This window comes from Tachyglossus aculeatus, chromosome 20 (genome assembly GCF_015852505.1).
Source record: "Tachyglossus aculeatus isolate mTacAcu1 chromosome 20, mTacAcu1.pri, whole genome shotgun sequence".
In the NCBI taxonomy this organism is placed as follows: Eukaryota; Metazoa; Chordata; class Mammalia; order Monotremata; family Tachyglossidae; genus Tachyglossus; species Tachyglossus aculeatus.
The window spans coordinates 19,443,777-19,459,447 of NC_052085.1; positions in this window are offsets into that span (position 1 = coordinate 19,443,777).

A 15,671-nucleotide genomic window follows, 5' to 3' on the forward strand; every position below is an offset into this window, starting at 1 on the left:
TCTGGAAAATGGGGATGAAGACTGTGAGCCCCACGTGGAACAGCCTGATCGCCCTGTATCCCCCCCTCCCCCCAGCTCTTAGAACAGTGCTTGGCACATAGTAAGCGCCTTACAAATACCATCATCATTATTATTATAATAAACAGAATTATAGCTATATACACATCATCAATAAAATAGAGTAATAAATAGGTACAAATATACACAAGATAGAGGCCAGTGGAGGGTGAGTTGAGGAGAAGGGGGAGCGTGGCTTAGTGGAAAGAGCCCGGGCTTGGGAGTCAGAGGTCATGGGTTCTAATCCTGACTCCGCCACTTGTCAGCTGTTACCTTGGGCAAGTCACTTCACTTCTCTGTGCCTCGGTTCCCTCATCTGGAAAACGGGGATGAAGACTGTGAGCCTCATGTGGGACAGCCTGATCGCCCTGTATCCCCACCCCCCAGTGTTTAGAACAGTGCTTGGCATATAGTACGCGCTTAACAAATACCATCATCATTATTAATATTATAAATGGAATTATAGCTATATGCACATCATTCATAAAATAGAGTAATAAATAGGTAGAAATATACACAGGATTGAGGGTCTGGGGAGCTGAGGCCTACTTCCAGCCCGTTCCCCCATGTGTGCCCTGCCGTTCGTCCCCGCTGTTCTATCTCCCTTTTAGACAATGAGCCCCGTGTGAGACAAGGTCTGTGTCGATCTGATGATCTTGAATCTACCCCAGAGCTTAGCGCAGTGCTTGGCACATAATAAGCGCTTAACAGATAGCACAATTATCATTAACAGTGGCTCGGCCTCCCACGTCCAAATGCACCATTAAACGCACCACAGCGCCTGCGTCCCAGCATGATTCAGTATCAGAGTAAATCGAATAATTGAGAAGCAGCATGGCCTAGTGGATAGAGCATGGGCCTGAGAGTCGGAAGGTCATGGGTTCTAATTCTGACTCCACCACTCATCTGCTATAACGATGGTGTTTGTTAAGTGCTTACTATGTGCAAAGCACTGTTCTAAGCGCTGGGGAGGATACAAGGTGATCAGGTTGTCCCACGGGGGGTTCACAGTCTTAATCCCCATTTTGCAGATGAATCAATCAATCAATCATTTATTGAGTGCTTACTGTGTGCAGAGCACTGTACTAAGTGCTTGGGAAGTACAAGTTGGCAACATATAGAGACAGTCCCTACCCAACAGTGGGCTCACAGTCTAAAGGTAATCAGGCTGTCCCACGGAGGGCTGTGAGTCATGTGAGATGAAGGAACTGAGGCCCAGAGAAGTTAAGTGAGTTGCCCAAAGTCACCCAGCTGACAATTGGCGGAGTGGGGATTTGAACCCATGACCTCTGACTCCAAAGCCCATGCTCTTTCCACTGAGCCACACTGCTTCTCTTGCTATCCAAACTTGGGCAAGTTACTTAACTTCTCTGTGCCTCAGTTCCCTCATCTGTAAAATGGGGATTAAGACTGTGATCCCTATGTGGGACAGGGACCATGTCCAACCTAGTTATCTTAAATCTACCCCAGCGCTTAGAACGGTGCCTGGCACACAGTAAGTGCTTAACAAGCACCATGATTATTTATTATTATAATTATTATTTCACTGCCCCCAGCCCTTCCTTTGCCCCATGCTGTCCCACGTATGACTGATATCAGCCTCAGATGCAAATCGCCAAAGGATTTCTACGGCCCTACTTACTGGAAATGATGTAAGATTTCCCGCAGATCTTCTCAAGAGCTGGCCTGGTCTCAGCCCGAGGAGGAGAGAGTCACAGACATATCCCTGTCAGTGATCGGGGTCAAGGACTTCCACCATAACCCTCAAATAATGAGAAGCAGCGTGGCTCAGTGGAAAGAGCCCGGACTTTGGAGTCAGAGGTCATGGGTTCAAACCCCAGCTCCGCCAATTGTCAGCTGTGTGACTTTGGGCAAGTCACTTCACTTCTCTGTGCCTCAGTTACCTCATCTGGAAAATGGGGATTAAGATTGTGAGCCACCCCGTGGGACAACCTGATCACCTTGTAACCTCCCCAGTGCTTAGAACAGAGAATATGGGAATATGAGCGCTTAGAACATGAGAAGCAGCGTGGCTCAGTAGAAAGAGCCCGGGCTTTGGGGTCAGAGGTCATGGGTTCAAATCCCGGCTCCACCAACTGTCAGCTGTGTGACTTTGGGCAAGTCACTTAACTTCTCTGGGCCTCAGTTACCTCATCTGTAAAATGGGGATTAAGACTGTGAGCCCCCCATGGGACAACCGGATCACCTTGTATCCTCTCCAGTGCTTAGAACAGTGCTTTGCGCTTAACAAATGCCATCATTGTTATTATTATTATACATATGTATACATCTTTGTACATGTTTATATGTTTATATAGAGGATATATTCAGATAGTCTCTGTTTATACCCTACTATTTCCTCCTATATGCAGCATGGTGTAGTGAAGACAGCACAGGCCCGGGAGTCAAAAGGTCATGGGTTCTAATCCCGGTTCTGCCATTTGTCTGCTGTGTGACCTTGGCCAAATCACTTCTCTTCTCTGGGCCTCCGTTACCTCATCTGTAAAATGGCGATTGAGACTGTGAGCCCCTCGTGGGACAGGGACTGTGTTCAACCCGATTTGCTTGTATCCACCCCAGCGCTTAGTGCAGTGCCTAGCACATAGTAAGCGCTTACCAAATACCACAATTATTATTATTACTATCGGTCTCCTCCACTAAATTTTAAGGGCAGGGATCGTGTCTACCGATTCCATTGTACCTTCCCCAGCGTTTAGTTCTCTGGAACAGAGTAGGTGCTCAAGAAATGTTATTGTTTGGTTTCGGGCTGCCCTGCTCTCAATCTACAGCCCGAGCCAGCAAAGCGGAACTCGGGACACCAATTCTGAAACCGAAACCACTAGATTGACGGCCCAAACCGGGGCTACAGAAGGTGTCCCTCGCCCCGCGCCAATTAAATGAGGAATGGAGGAGGATGGATCTGTTCTGGCCCCATCTTCAACTAGCTTGGTAGCCCCAAGCAACCTGAAAGGGGCTCTGGAAACTCGGACTTTCCAAATAGATCCAAGTTCCACGGGGAATCCCAAATCCAAGCCGTTCTCCACCCGCCTAGTCGATGATCAGATTGGACAAGCCAAGGCTGGAAGCTGGAACGGCCCGGGGGTACAGGTAATATACACCTGTGGCCTCTGACCTCTGGAATAGCGGATCGAGACTCGCAGCAGCCGGCCGTGTGCCACCTCTGCCCAGAGCGTGGGATGCCCTCTCTGCCTGCACCCAGCGAGGAGCCGTGGGATGGCTTCCGTCCCGCTGAACGCTCGAGGGGCTGGAAGCTACGGCGCTGAGCCACGGGTGTGGAACACAGAAATGGATTCCTCTCGAGTGGGAGGCGTTTGAGGGTGGTAGCTAGCTGCTTCGCCTCGTGCAAACAAGGCAAAAGTGCCTTCCTCCTGATTGAGAAGCGTTCGTGGGCGGGACCTTGGTGTTTCACCACATGCAAGTAAAGCATTAAGTACATTCCTCCCAACAGGGAAGCTCTAATATCATGAAATAATCATATTCCTCCCACAAGGGGCCTCCTGAAAGGGAAGTTCAATTCCCCTCCCGGAATAAATTTTGTATTAACTCAGCCTTTCTAATCCCGGTCTCTCACTCTCGCCGTGGCGACTGCAGAACGAACCCGTCCCCGAGGGTAGCAGAGATGGTTTTATTTCAGGGGACGGTGGAAGTGAGGAGGGAGGATCCCGAAAAAGAAATGGCCAACGTATTGTCAGAGTGCCAGACTGTGGTATGCTCGGTAGCCGTCTTGAATGTAAGCTCATTGAGGGTAGGAATCGTGTTTACTAACCCTATTGTACTGCACTCTCCCAGGTGCTTGGTACAGTGCTCCGCACACAGTAAATACTCAAATACCATGGCTCGATCGGTTCAGGAGCACACGGAGTGCTGCTTCAATGTGGTTAGTCACCTCGAGTGTCATATGTAGCCAGGCCCACACATAAAAGCAAGCACTCATGAAGCCCAAGGTGGGTGTGGGATTCTCAGGATGGATCATCATCATCATCATCAATCGTATTTATTGAGCGCTTACTGTGTGCAGAGCACTGTACTAAGCACTTGGGAAGTACAAGTTGGCAACATATAGAGACAGTCCCTACCCAACAGTGGGCTCACAGTCTAAAAGGGGGAGACAGAGAACAAAACCAAACATACTAACAAAATAAAATAAATAGAATAGATATCTACAAGTAAAATAAATAAATAAATATAATATATATTATATTAAATATAAAATAAATAAAATAAATATATATCCATATAAATATGGGTCTGTTCTGGCCCCATCTTCGACTAGCTTGGTAGCCCCAAGCAACCTGAAAGGGGCTCTGGAAACTCGGTCTTTCCAAATAGATCCAAGTTCCACGGGGAATCCCAAATCCAAGCCGTTCTCCACCCGCCTAGTCTATGATCGGCTGAACTTCCCAGCCGGGGACTCCTCTAGCAGTTTGGGGGCTCCAAACCCGCTCGGCCTTTATAAGCGCCGGCCGGAGGCAAACAAAGTCTCAGCTTGGAGGGGAAGTTGGTCAAAATGGGCCACAAAGGAATGCGCCTTTCAAGCCTGACACTTTTCATTCATTCAGTCATATTTTTGAGCGCTTACTGTGTGTAGAGCACGGTATTATGCGCTTTTCAGACAGTGTGCTGATGGTCCCAGGCAGAGACGATCCCCCTGAAGGCTCCAATAGGTCGAATTCCATCCGTCAAGAGAGTCTACCTTAATGGCTCCCACTGTCGATACGAGCAATGGAACATCACGTACCTCATGACACCAAAGGGCTTAAAATAAGAAGATGACAAAACAATAGAAATTTCATAGGAAAAGAAATCAAAGGCCTTCTCTTTCGGGCACGAAAGTTGCAGTCATTACTGCTACTTTGCATAGAAATACGTGTACATTAATCAAAACCAATGTCTTAGTTTGGGAGGATAGGAGCGTATTAGTTTACTTTTTTATCCACTAAGATACTTAGCTCAGTGTAAAGGCCCTGATGCACTAAATACAAGTAATCTGGATAAAAATCTATGCTACCTTGGTGTCCTGCTAGCTTGTTATAGGTTTTTCCTGCAGCATGTACATAGAACAAAGGAATAGACGGACTTGAGTGGCTGCGAGGCCAGCTGCTCTACTCAGTTCCTTTGTTCCAGGCGCACGCCACCAAGGGAAATTTGCAAAAAGGTTTCCTTTTCAAGAAGAGAAAAAGAGAGTTGGGGTGTGGGGTGAAATGCATAACTGGTGTCTGGACAGGAATAATGTTCTGCCGTTAAAGAGAGCCAACGATCAAGAAGAACTCTTAAAAAATGAATTCAGAAAATTCTAGAAAACATCCTTAGAAGGAATTTTTTCAGTACTCTAAATCATGGATGCTAACCACAGAATATTCTCAAAGCATTAAAGGAAGACATCCATCCTACGGCCAACGTTCTTCCAAAACCGTATGTCTGGAGGAGGAGTCGAAAGAATAATGGACCCAAGATATTCCCCAACAAATTCAGTAATTTCTTAATGAAGTCTATTAAAATAATCTCCCCTGCCAGTTCTGTACCATTGAAAATAAGAGGTATTTATTGAGACCATACTGTGTGCAGAGCACTCTAAGTACTTCAGAAAGTATAATGCAATAGAGTTGATAAAAGCAATCCTCACCTTAAGGAGCTTACAGTGGTTACCAGGAGCCAGGGACTGATGCCATCTCTGACTCACATGGGAGGTTTTACGAGTTTATAGGTTTAATCAGGAGACTTCATACTGCTTATAGCATGGTAGGAATAAGGGTTTCTCCAGCATAACAGGAAAAAACTGTGATTTGAAATACTGGTCACTTGTTTTAGTAAAAAACAAAAAAACTCAATTACATGTGTCCCATCCTGGCAACCTAATACTTAAGAGAAGCAGCATGGCTCAGTGGAAAGAGCCCCGGCCTCGGAGTCAGAGGTCATGGGTTCAAATCACAGCTCCGCCAATTGTCAGCTTTGTGACCTTGGGCAAGTCACTTAACTTCTGTGGGCCTCAGTTACCTCATCTGTAAAATGGGGATTAATACTATGAGCCCCCCGTGGGACAACCTGATCACCTTGTAACCTCCCCAGAGCTTAGAAAAGTGTTTTGCACATAATAAGCGCTTAATAAATGCCATCATCATTATTATTATTACAAGCAAATCGGGTTGGACACAGTCCCTGTCCCACTTGGGGCTCACGGTCTCAAACCCCATTTTTCAGATGAGGTAACGGAGGCCCAGAGAAGTTAAGTGACTTGACCAAGGTCACACGCAGACAAGCGATGGAGCCAAAATTAGAATCCATGATCTTCTGACTTCAGGCCTGTGCTCTACCCACTCCGCCATGCATTACGGAAATGATTAGCCCAAATTATCCTCTGGGGAGACTCCCAGCTAGCTCGGGTCTCCAAGCTCATACTCTTGGGGAGGTTCCGGGGATTCCAAAGTTTCCCCAGAGTTTGGAGATGTTGAATCACCTTGGATGCCAGGACTGCCAATTTCCCACCTGACCCACTTATGATATTAAAAATAGTATTTGCTAAGTGCTTACTGTGTGCTTATTATGGAATGTGTCCAACCCTTTGATTTGCTTATAATGATGTCTGTCGCATCCAATCTAGACCGTAAGCTCATTGTGTTTATTGTTGCATTTACTCACCCAAGAGCTTAGAACAGTGTTCTGCACACAGTAAGTGCTCAATAAATAAGACTGAATGAATAAATGAATGAACCCGATTTATTTGTATTATTATTTATTATTATTTATGGCATTTATTAAGCACTTACTATGTGCAAAGAACCGTTCTAAGCGCTGGGGAGGTTACAAGGTGATCAGGTTGTCCCATGTGGGGCTCACAGTCTTAATCCCCATTTTACAGATGAGGCACAGAGAAGTTAAGTGACTTGCCCAAAGTCACACAGCTGACAATTGGTGGAGTCAGGATTTGAACCCATGACCTCTGACTCCCAAGCCCGGGCTCTTTCCACTGAGCCACGCTGCTTCCACCCCACCCCAGCACTTAGTGCAGTGCCTGGCCCGCAGCAAGCGCTTAGCAAATACCACAATTATTATGTGCTAAGCACTGTATTAAGCCCTGAAGTAGTTATAAGATAATCAGCGTGGCTCAGTGGAAAGAGCCCGGGCTTTGGAGTCAGTGGTCACGGGTTCAAACCCCGGCTCTGCCAATTGTCAGCTGTGTGACTTTGGGCAAGTCACTTAACTTCTCTGTGCCTCAGTTACCTCATCTGTAAAATGGGGATTGACTGTGAGCCCCCCGTGGGACAACCTGATCACCTTATAACCTTTCCAGCGCTTAGAAAAGTGCTTTGCACATAGTAAATGCTTAATAAATGCCATCGTCATTATTATTATTATTATAATCAGGTCCCACATGGGGCTTGCAGTCTACGTAAGAGGGAGAACAGGTATTAAATCCCCATTTTGCAGATGAGGAAACTGAGCAACAGAGAAGTAACTGCCTTTTTTTTTCTTTTTTATGGTATTTGTCAAGTGCTTACTATGTGCCAGGTACTGCTCTAAGCGCTGGGGTAGATACAAGGTAATCAGGTTGGACACAGACCCTGTCCCACAAGGCGCTCACAGTCTTAATCCCTATTTTACAAATGAGGTAACTGAGGCACAGAGAAGATAAGCGACTTGCCCAGGGTCACACGGCAGACCAGTGGAGGAGTCAGGATTAGAACCCAAGTCCTCTAACTCCCAGGCCTGTGTTCTACCCCTAGGCCACACTGCTTCGGGCACACAGCAGACAAGTCGTCGTACTGGAACTAGAACCGGGGTCCTCTGATTCCCCGGCCCGTGGTCTTTCCATTCAGGCCGTGCTGCTCCTCACTGGATTTGAAATTTTTAGGTAGAGGGAAGTACATGACTACATTCCATCACCCTTGTGAAATCGCTACATCCAAACCAGGACAGCTGCACAATTTCCACTTTGGCTAGGATGTGTCACGTTCTTTTCTTTAGACCATATTTTTCCCAACTATGCCATGGAATCATTTACTCTCAGCCTACAATGACACACCGCTTATTTTAAAGCGCTGCAGAATGCACAATAGACACCTCCCTCAACAGAATGAGAAAAATAGATTCACTAGTTTTTCATCTAGAGAAGCAGAGAAGCAGTGTGGCTCAGTGGAAAGAGTAAGGGCTTTGGAGTCGGAGGTCATGGGTTCAAATCCTGGCTCCGCCAATTGTCAGCTGGGTGACTTTGGGTAAGTCACAACTTCTCTGGGCCTCAGTTCCCTCATCTGTAAAATGGGGATTAAGACTGTGGGCCCCCCCATGGGACAACCTGATCACCTTGTATGCACATAGTAAGTGCTTAACAAATGCCATCATTATTATTATTATTGTTTCCCGGAGGACAACTGATCACCTTGTAACCTCCCCAGCGCTTAGAACAGTGCTTTGCACGTAGTAAGCGCTTAACAAATGCCATTATTATTATTATTATTATTATTATTGTAACCTCCCCAGTGCTTAGAACAGTGCTCTGCACATAGTAAGTGCTTAACAAATGCCATCATAATTATTATCTACCACCAAACAAAATATCATAGGCCATCCCTCTATTACATTAAAAAACAAACAATTTTGCTCTAATCAGATTTCTGCATTGGCCAGAGCATAGAGGTAGAAAGGACAAAGAGGAATAAATGCACTTAGTTTTCTGGATGAACAGAAAGTACCATTTGAAATCACCAGGTGTTCTGAAACACTGTGTTAAGGTCTGCAGTCTGTTGCAGAACTTTCATTAATCAAATAGCCCTCCAAATAGTGATTTATGGAGTCTTTCTTCCATAAAGATTGCCAGATGAGGCTCGATCTGGGCCTTCAGGGCTGAGAACAAGCATGAAAGAATTGATTTTCGGGAGGGAAAAAAAAACACCCTAAACCACAACACTCTTCCTTGTCTAGAACCTTCTGGATCTAGGCGGGCAGAGGGGTAGTAGGCTGTGAAAGGCATTTGAAGGTTTTTAAAATGTAGGCCCCATTTAATAATAATAATAATAATGGTATTTATTAAGTGCTTACTATGTGCAAAGCACTGTTCTAAATGCTGGGGAGGTTACAAGGTGATCAGGTTGTCCCACAGGAGGCTCACAGTCTTCACCCCCATTTTCCAGATGAGGGAACTGAGGCCCAGAGAAGTTAAGTGACTTGCCCAAAGTCACAGAGCTGACAATTGGCGGAGTCGGCATTTGAACCCATGACCTCTGACTTCAAAGCCCGGGCTCTTTTCCACTGAGCCACGCTGCTTCGAGGTTTACAGTTGAAGTGACCTCAGATTACTATGTGCAAAGCACTGTTCTAAGCGCTAATGCCAGGCTAAACAAGCAGTCGTCTTGGTAGCCACTGCAGTCTCTGCAACCTAATCCAAGTTATCCAGTTATTTTGCAGGATTTCTCCTGGGCCCGACCACCTCATAATAATAATAGTAATAATTATGACGATGGCATTTATTAAGCACTTACTCTGTGCAAAACAAGTAGACAGGTGTCAATACCATCAGAATAAATAGAATTACAGCTATATATACATCATTAATAAAATATAGTAAATATGTACAAATAAAGTAATAAATATGTACAAATATATACAAGTGCTGTGGGAAGGAGAAGAGGGAGGTGGGGGGGGCAATGGGGAGGGGAGGAGGAGGAGAGGAAAAAATGGGGGGCTCAGACAGGGAAGGCCTCCTGGAGGAGGTGAGCTCTCAGTAGGGCTTTGAAGGGAGGAAGAGAGCTAGTTTGGCAGATGTGTGGAGGGAGGACATTCTAGACTGTAGTGAAAACTTATATGGAGTTTTGACACTCTGGTAACCACAAGAGAAAATGTGGTTTTTCTTATCAGGTTGGAAGAGTATGGTAACTCCGTTCATTCGTAACCCAGGTGGTATGTTTGAAAGGCTACTCAAAATCTTACTAAAAATCCACACACGATTGTTATTCATTATAAATGCCAATACTACATCCTTCCACCCTCCTTAGCATCAGTCTTTATAACATCCTAATTATACATTTTTTATTAGAAAATCAATGCTTTCATTTTTCTTAATAGTCTGATTTGAAGACCCAAAATAGAATTTTCGTTTGGGTGAGGTGGGGCTGTCGTTTGCAGTCTATTTCCCCTACTCCTAATCTACTTTAATGCTTCTCTCCCTTTGTGGACTGTAAGCCCTTTGAGGGCAGAGATCACGCCTACCAATTTTGTGGCACTTGGCTTTCCCAAGTACTTATTCAGTGTTCTGCACACAGTAAGTACTCAATAAATACCACTGATTGAAAAAAACACCATCGATTGACTGCAGGAGGCTGCCTGAGGAGATCATTTTCTGCTAAATGGTTTTTAACATTACTGAAAAATTTTTTCAATTTAGGATGAACTGCCTTCTTCTCTTGACAAAGTAGCCAGTAGCGGCCTACCTTCTTCCAAATATCTGAATAGCACTTTGAACTTCTCTCTCAAGTTTTTTTTCGATCACTTTGATGAATTCATCACCTCTCTTGAAAACACTGACTTTTTAATTCCCCAGTTTTAGCTGGTGGTAGGGAGGTCATAAATTCTTCTTCACCTGTTAAAGCATCTTCCAGTGATGCATTAGATGGTCAGAGTTTGTCAAGGTGGTCAATGGCTGTCTTGGACAGCCATTCCTCTGACTGAGATGGAGATAATTCATCGACAACGGCACGGCCCGTTTCTAAATTAGAGTGGCCTCCCCAGTTCAACAGTATTTAATCGTATTAAATAACAGTAACAGTTCAATCGTATTTATTGAGTGCTTACTCACTGTACAACAGCATTGGTAGATATGTTCCCTGCCCACAACGAGTTTACATTCTAGAGGACTCCCAAAGAACTCCTTTGATTATCTGCTCAGGGGTTTCTTGTAGCCCCCTTTAAAAAAAAAAAGGTATTTGCTAAGTGCTTATTATGTGTCAGGCACTAAGCTGGCGTAGATGCAAGATAATCAGGTTGGACAGAGTCTCCAGCTCACAGTGAGGCTCACAGTCTAAACTGGAATAGTGTTTAATCCCCATTTTACAGATGAGGTACCTGAGGCACAGAGAAATTAAGTGACTTGACCAAGGTCACACAGCAGACAAGTTAGTGGAGCTGGGATTAGAACCTAGGCTTTTCTTTTTACTTTTAGGCTTTCACTAGGCTATGCTGCTTTCTTTGCCTTAAAAACCTGGCACAAACTGGAGGCAAAACTTCCTCCTTGAGCCATTTGTTGTTGACTGCCTGATCTCTGCCCAGATGGGGAGGAAGCGGAGAAGGATTTAGTTTCCAGCTGGGCTAAGGCATCCACAATTTTTACTGTGTCCCTGGGTTGTTTAAACTGGAAGTGAGCAATCGATACTGGCCAAACCCCCAGTCTGTCTGTATCATGGGGTGATATAACCTGGGGAAGTCCCGCGCAGGGTAGTTACTCTCTTCCATCCTAGCCACAACAAAATTACCCTTACCAAAGTGGAAAGGCAGCATGGCCTAGCGGAAAGAGCTCAGACCTGGGGGCGAGAGGATCCGGGTTCTAATTCCAGCTCTGCCACTTGTCTGCTACGTGACTTTGGGCAAATCACTTTCTTCTCTGTGCCTTAGTTTCCTTACCTGGAAAAGGCAATTCAATATCTGTTTACCTTCCCCCTTATACTATCAGCCCCGCACGGGACAAGGACTATGCCCAATCTGATCATCTTGCGCAGTGCCTGACACGTAGTAAGTGCTCAACAAAGATAGCAATTATTATTATTCTCATTGTACACCTAAATCCTTAAAGGTCTGTGCTACACACGAGAGTATGCCAAGGTCATTGAAAGTAGATTTAATGTACAGGATCCCTAAACTGTGTGACTTCGGGCAAGTCACTTAAACTTTTCTGTGCCTCAGTTACCTCATCTGTAAAATAAGGACTAAGACTGTGAGCCCCACGTGGGACAACTGATTACCTTGTATCCCCTCCAGCGCTTAGAACAGTGCTTGGCACATAGTTAGCGCTTAACAAATACCACCATTATTATTATTATATTACATGGCTCGTTGTCTGATTCGCTCCGAACTCACCCTGACTACAATTGTGTGAGAAAGAGGCCTCCAAATTGCCAAGAGAGCTAAAGGTTACTCTCCTGGCTAAGGAACGGATCTGCAAGGAGCTCCTCACTAATATCCCAACACACCCGTAAGGACGGCAAACACAATTCCTACTGTAACTGACAAGAGGGCATTTCTCCACTCCACCTAACGCCATTCCCCTCCAGGGAACTGTCAAGTTACACATTATATGGATAAGCAAAGTCTCCAAATAGTTGTTTGACCCAAATGACTGAAATAAAAGGTCTAACTTGCAGGGAAAACAGCTCCTGCATCAACAGCCCCTTGAGGCCCCCCCAGACCATGGACAAGAGCGAAGCTTTCAGAAACTTGCATCGTGACTTGCGAATTAAACCCAGGAACCTTCCTGACGGGTGGCGGGATACCAAAGTGAAAGAGATAACCAGGTTGGGCGGGCCACTGGGAGGCCAAGGACTTTCTACACGTTGTTAAAGACATCACGTGGACCTGTAAATACAATTAAGCAGAGGCCACCATCATCACCACCTTCAGGAAGATAAGCAAAATGGTGGATTATATAATTATCAAGGTGACTCATTTTTCTCTATTGTCGGCAAGATCCCAGCCAGAGTATTCCTGGACTGGCCATTGACCAAACTCCGCAGGATTCAGGACTGGACACGATCTTTGCAACATGCCAGATCCAGGGAGAGCAAAAAGACCTCTACATAGTTTTCACAGACCTGACGAAGTATTAGATACCCTCTGAAGATCGGGACTCTGGGAATACCCTTAAAGAATGACTGCTCTGAAAAGTTCATTAAGATTCTGCCCTGAGCGGCTTATTAAGATTCTGAGGTTCAAGGGGAAGATTGAGGGACAATGGGGCCTCATTTAAAGTGCGTGAGCCTTGGAATCACAGGACCTGGGTTCGAATCCTGGATCCGCCATTTGCCTTCTGTGTGTACCCTTAGGCACGCGGTCCCTTACCTTCTCTGGCCTCAGGTTTCCTCATCTGTAAAATGGAGATTAAATACTCATTTTCCCTCCCTCTTGGACTATGAGTACCATGTGGGTCTGGGAGCAGCACGGCGTAATGGATAGAGAACAGGCCTGGGAGAGCAAAGGTCTAATCCCAGCTCCACCACTTGTCTGCTGTGTGACCCTGGGCAAGTCACTTCACTTTTCTGTGTCTCAGTGACCTCATCTGTAAAATGGGGATTGAGACTATGAGCCCCACATGGGACAGGGATTGTGTTCAACCCGATTTGCTTGTATCCACCCCAGTGCCTGGCAAATAGTGCTGAAATAACACAATTATTATTATTATTATCAGATTTTCCCATATCTACCCCAGTTCTTAGTACAGTGCTCGGCACATACATAGCACTTAAATACCACAATTATTATTATTATCAGATTTTCCTGTATCTACCCCAGTTTTCAGTACAGTGCTCAGCACATACTAAGCACTTAAAAAAATACCACAATTACTGTTACTATCATCATCAGTAGAACTAGTAGGCAACTCCATGAGCAGCCGGGCCACGCTGAAGCTGGGAATGCCTTGTCCAATCCATTGTCCATTACCAATGGAATCAAGCAAAGATGCCTAGAGAGCCCAGCCCAATTTAGGTTACATTTACAAGAGACCTGGAATGCAGGTTTTTACAATTCATTTCCACTCTCCCAGGAAAGTCTTCCAAATCAAACAGATTTCAAGCATTGCTCAAAGTCCTACAGAGAGGGAGAGTCATTCAAAAATGTCTGTAGGCAGACAACAGCATGCTAGAGGCACCCTCTTGAGAAAACACGCAAAGGATTGTAAATAGCTTCCCCCAGGCATTTTGGGTTGATACCGCTCAAGGAAACTGAAGGAATGCATCCATCTGCACCAGGAAAGCTATATACAGAGCTAAACATTCTGTTGCAGAGTCAACATCCTGAGCAACACTTTAAAGGCATACAAGGAAGTAGAAAAATCAAATCAAGATGGTTCAACATGTCCTCTGGGAGGCTGGCAAAGACTGTGATATCAGCTCATCAACAGCATTTTTTTTAATGGGATTTGTTAAGTGCTTACTATGTACCAGGCACTGTACTAAGAGCTGGAGTACATCAAATAATAATAATAATAACGATGATGGTATTTGTTAAGCGCTTACTATGTGCGGAGCACTGTTCTAAGCTCTGGATCCTTGTCCCACATGGAGCTCACAGCTTTAATCTCCATTTTACAGATGAGTAACTGAGACACAGAAAAGCCAAGTGACTTGTCCTCAGTCACACAGCACAGAGGTGGTGGAGCTGGGATTAGACTCCAGGTCATCCGACTCCCACGCCTTTGTTCTTTCCACTCTGCCACACTGCTTCACTGGTATTTGTTTGTTATTATTTATCTATAGTACTTATTGAACATTTACAGGTGAGGACTATAGATAGAGCTCTACACCAAATCACAGGTCAATCTTCCCTAAGGCTGAGAGATCTGAACACACCCAGACACCAAATCTGATTATCTGAACAATTCCTCCAGCATCACTTATAGGCTATACTCAGTGGGTAACATAATAATAACTGCAGTAGTTGTTATGTGCTTACTATCAATCATATTTATTGAGTGCTTACTGTGTGCAGAGCACTGTACTAAGCGCTTAGGAAGTACAGAGCGCTTGGGAAGTACTTACTATGTGCCAACCACTGAACTGACAAGATAATTAGGTCACACACGGGCCTCACAGTCTAAATAGAAGGGTGAACAGATACTGAATCCCCATTTTGCAGATGAAAAGACTGAGGAACAGAGAAGTAAGCCACTTGTCTGCTCTGTGGCCTTGGGCAAGTCACTTTGATTTTCTGTGCCTCAATTACCTCATCTGTAAAATAGGGATTAAGACTGTGAGCTCCACGGGAGACAGGGGCTGTGTCCACACCGATTTGCTTGTATCCACCCAGGGCTTAGTACAGTACCTGGCATATGGCAAGTGCTTAACAAATACCATAATATAATTACTATTATTATTGACTTGCCTAAGATTATACATCAGACAAGGGGCGGAGCAGGAATTAGAATTCAGGTCCTCTGACTTCCAAGCCTGTGCTCTTTCCACTAGGCCACACTGGCTCTCCCATAAGGAGAACAGACCCTAGCTGGATGCCCACACGGCTGCTGGATGGTGACTGGAAATTGGGAAACTGAAAACAGCGGGCTTAGAGGAAATATCCGAAGGAAAAGGTAAAATATAGGCTTCGACGGCGCTGAAACGCAGATGAAAGCTGGGAGCCGTTTACCACAGACAGATCAGCATGACACACTGCAATCAAAAACGAAGCAGCCCTGACCAAATCGCGAGACAAGATGCGGAAGCGAAAACTACACTGAGCACAGCACGCAACAAAGACATCAGTTCAACGAGGAACACCTATTATAAGGGCACAGTGTGGTCAGGACTGTGGGTCTTGCATCGCCCTTTTCATTCAAACACACACTCAGAGGTGAATTTCACCACCGGTGGTATCTTCAATTACAAGGACCAGTAATATCT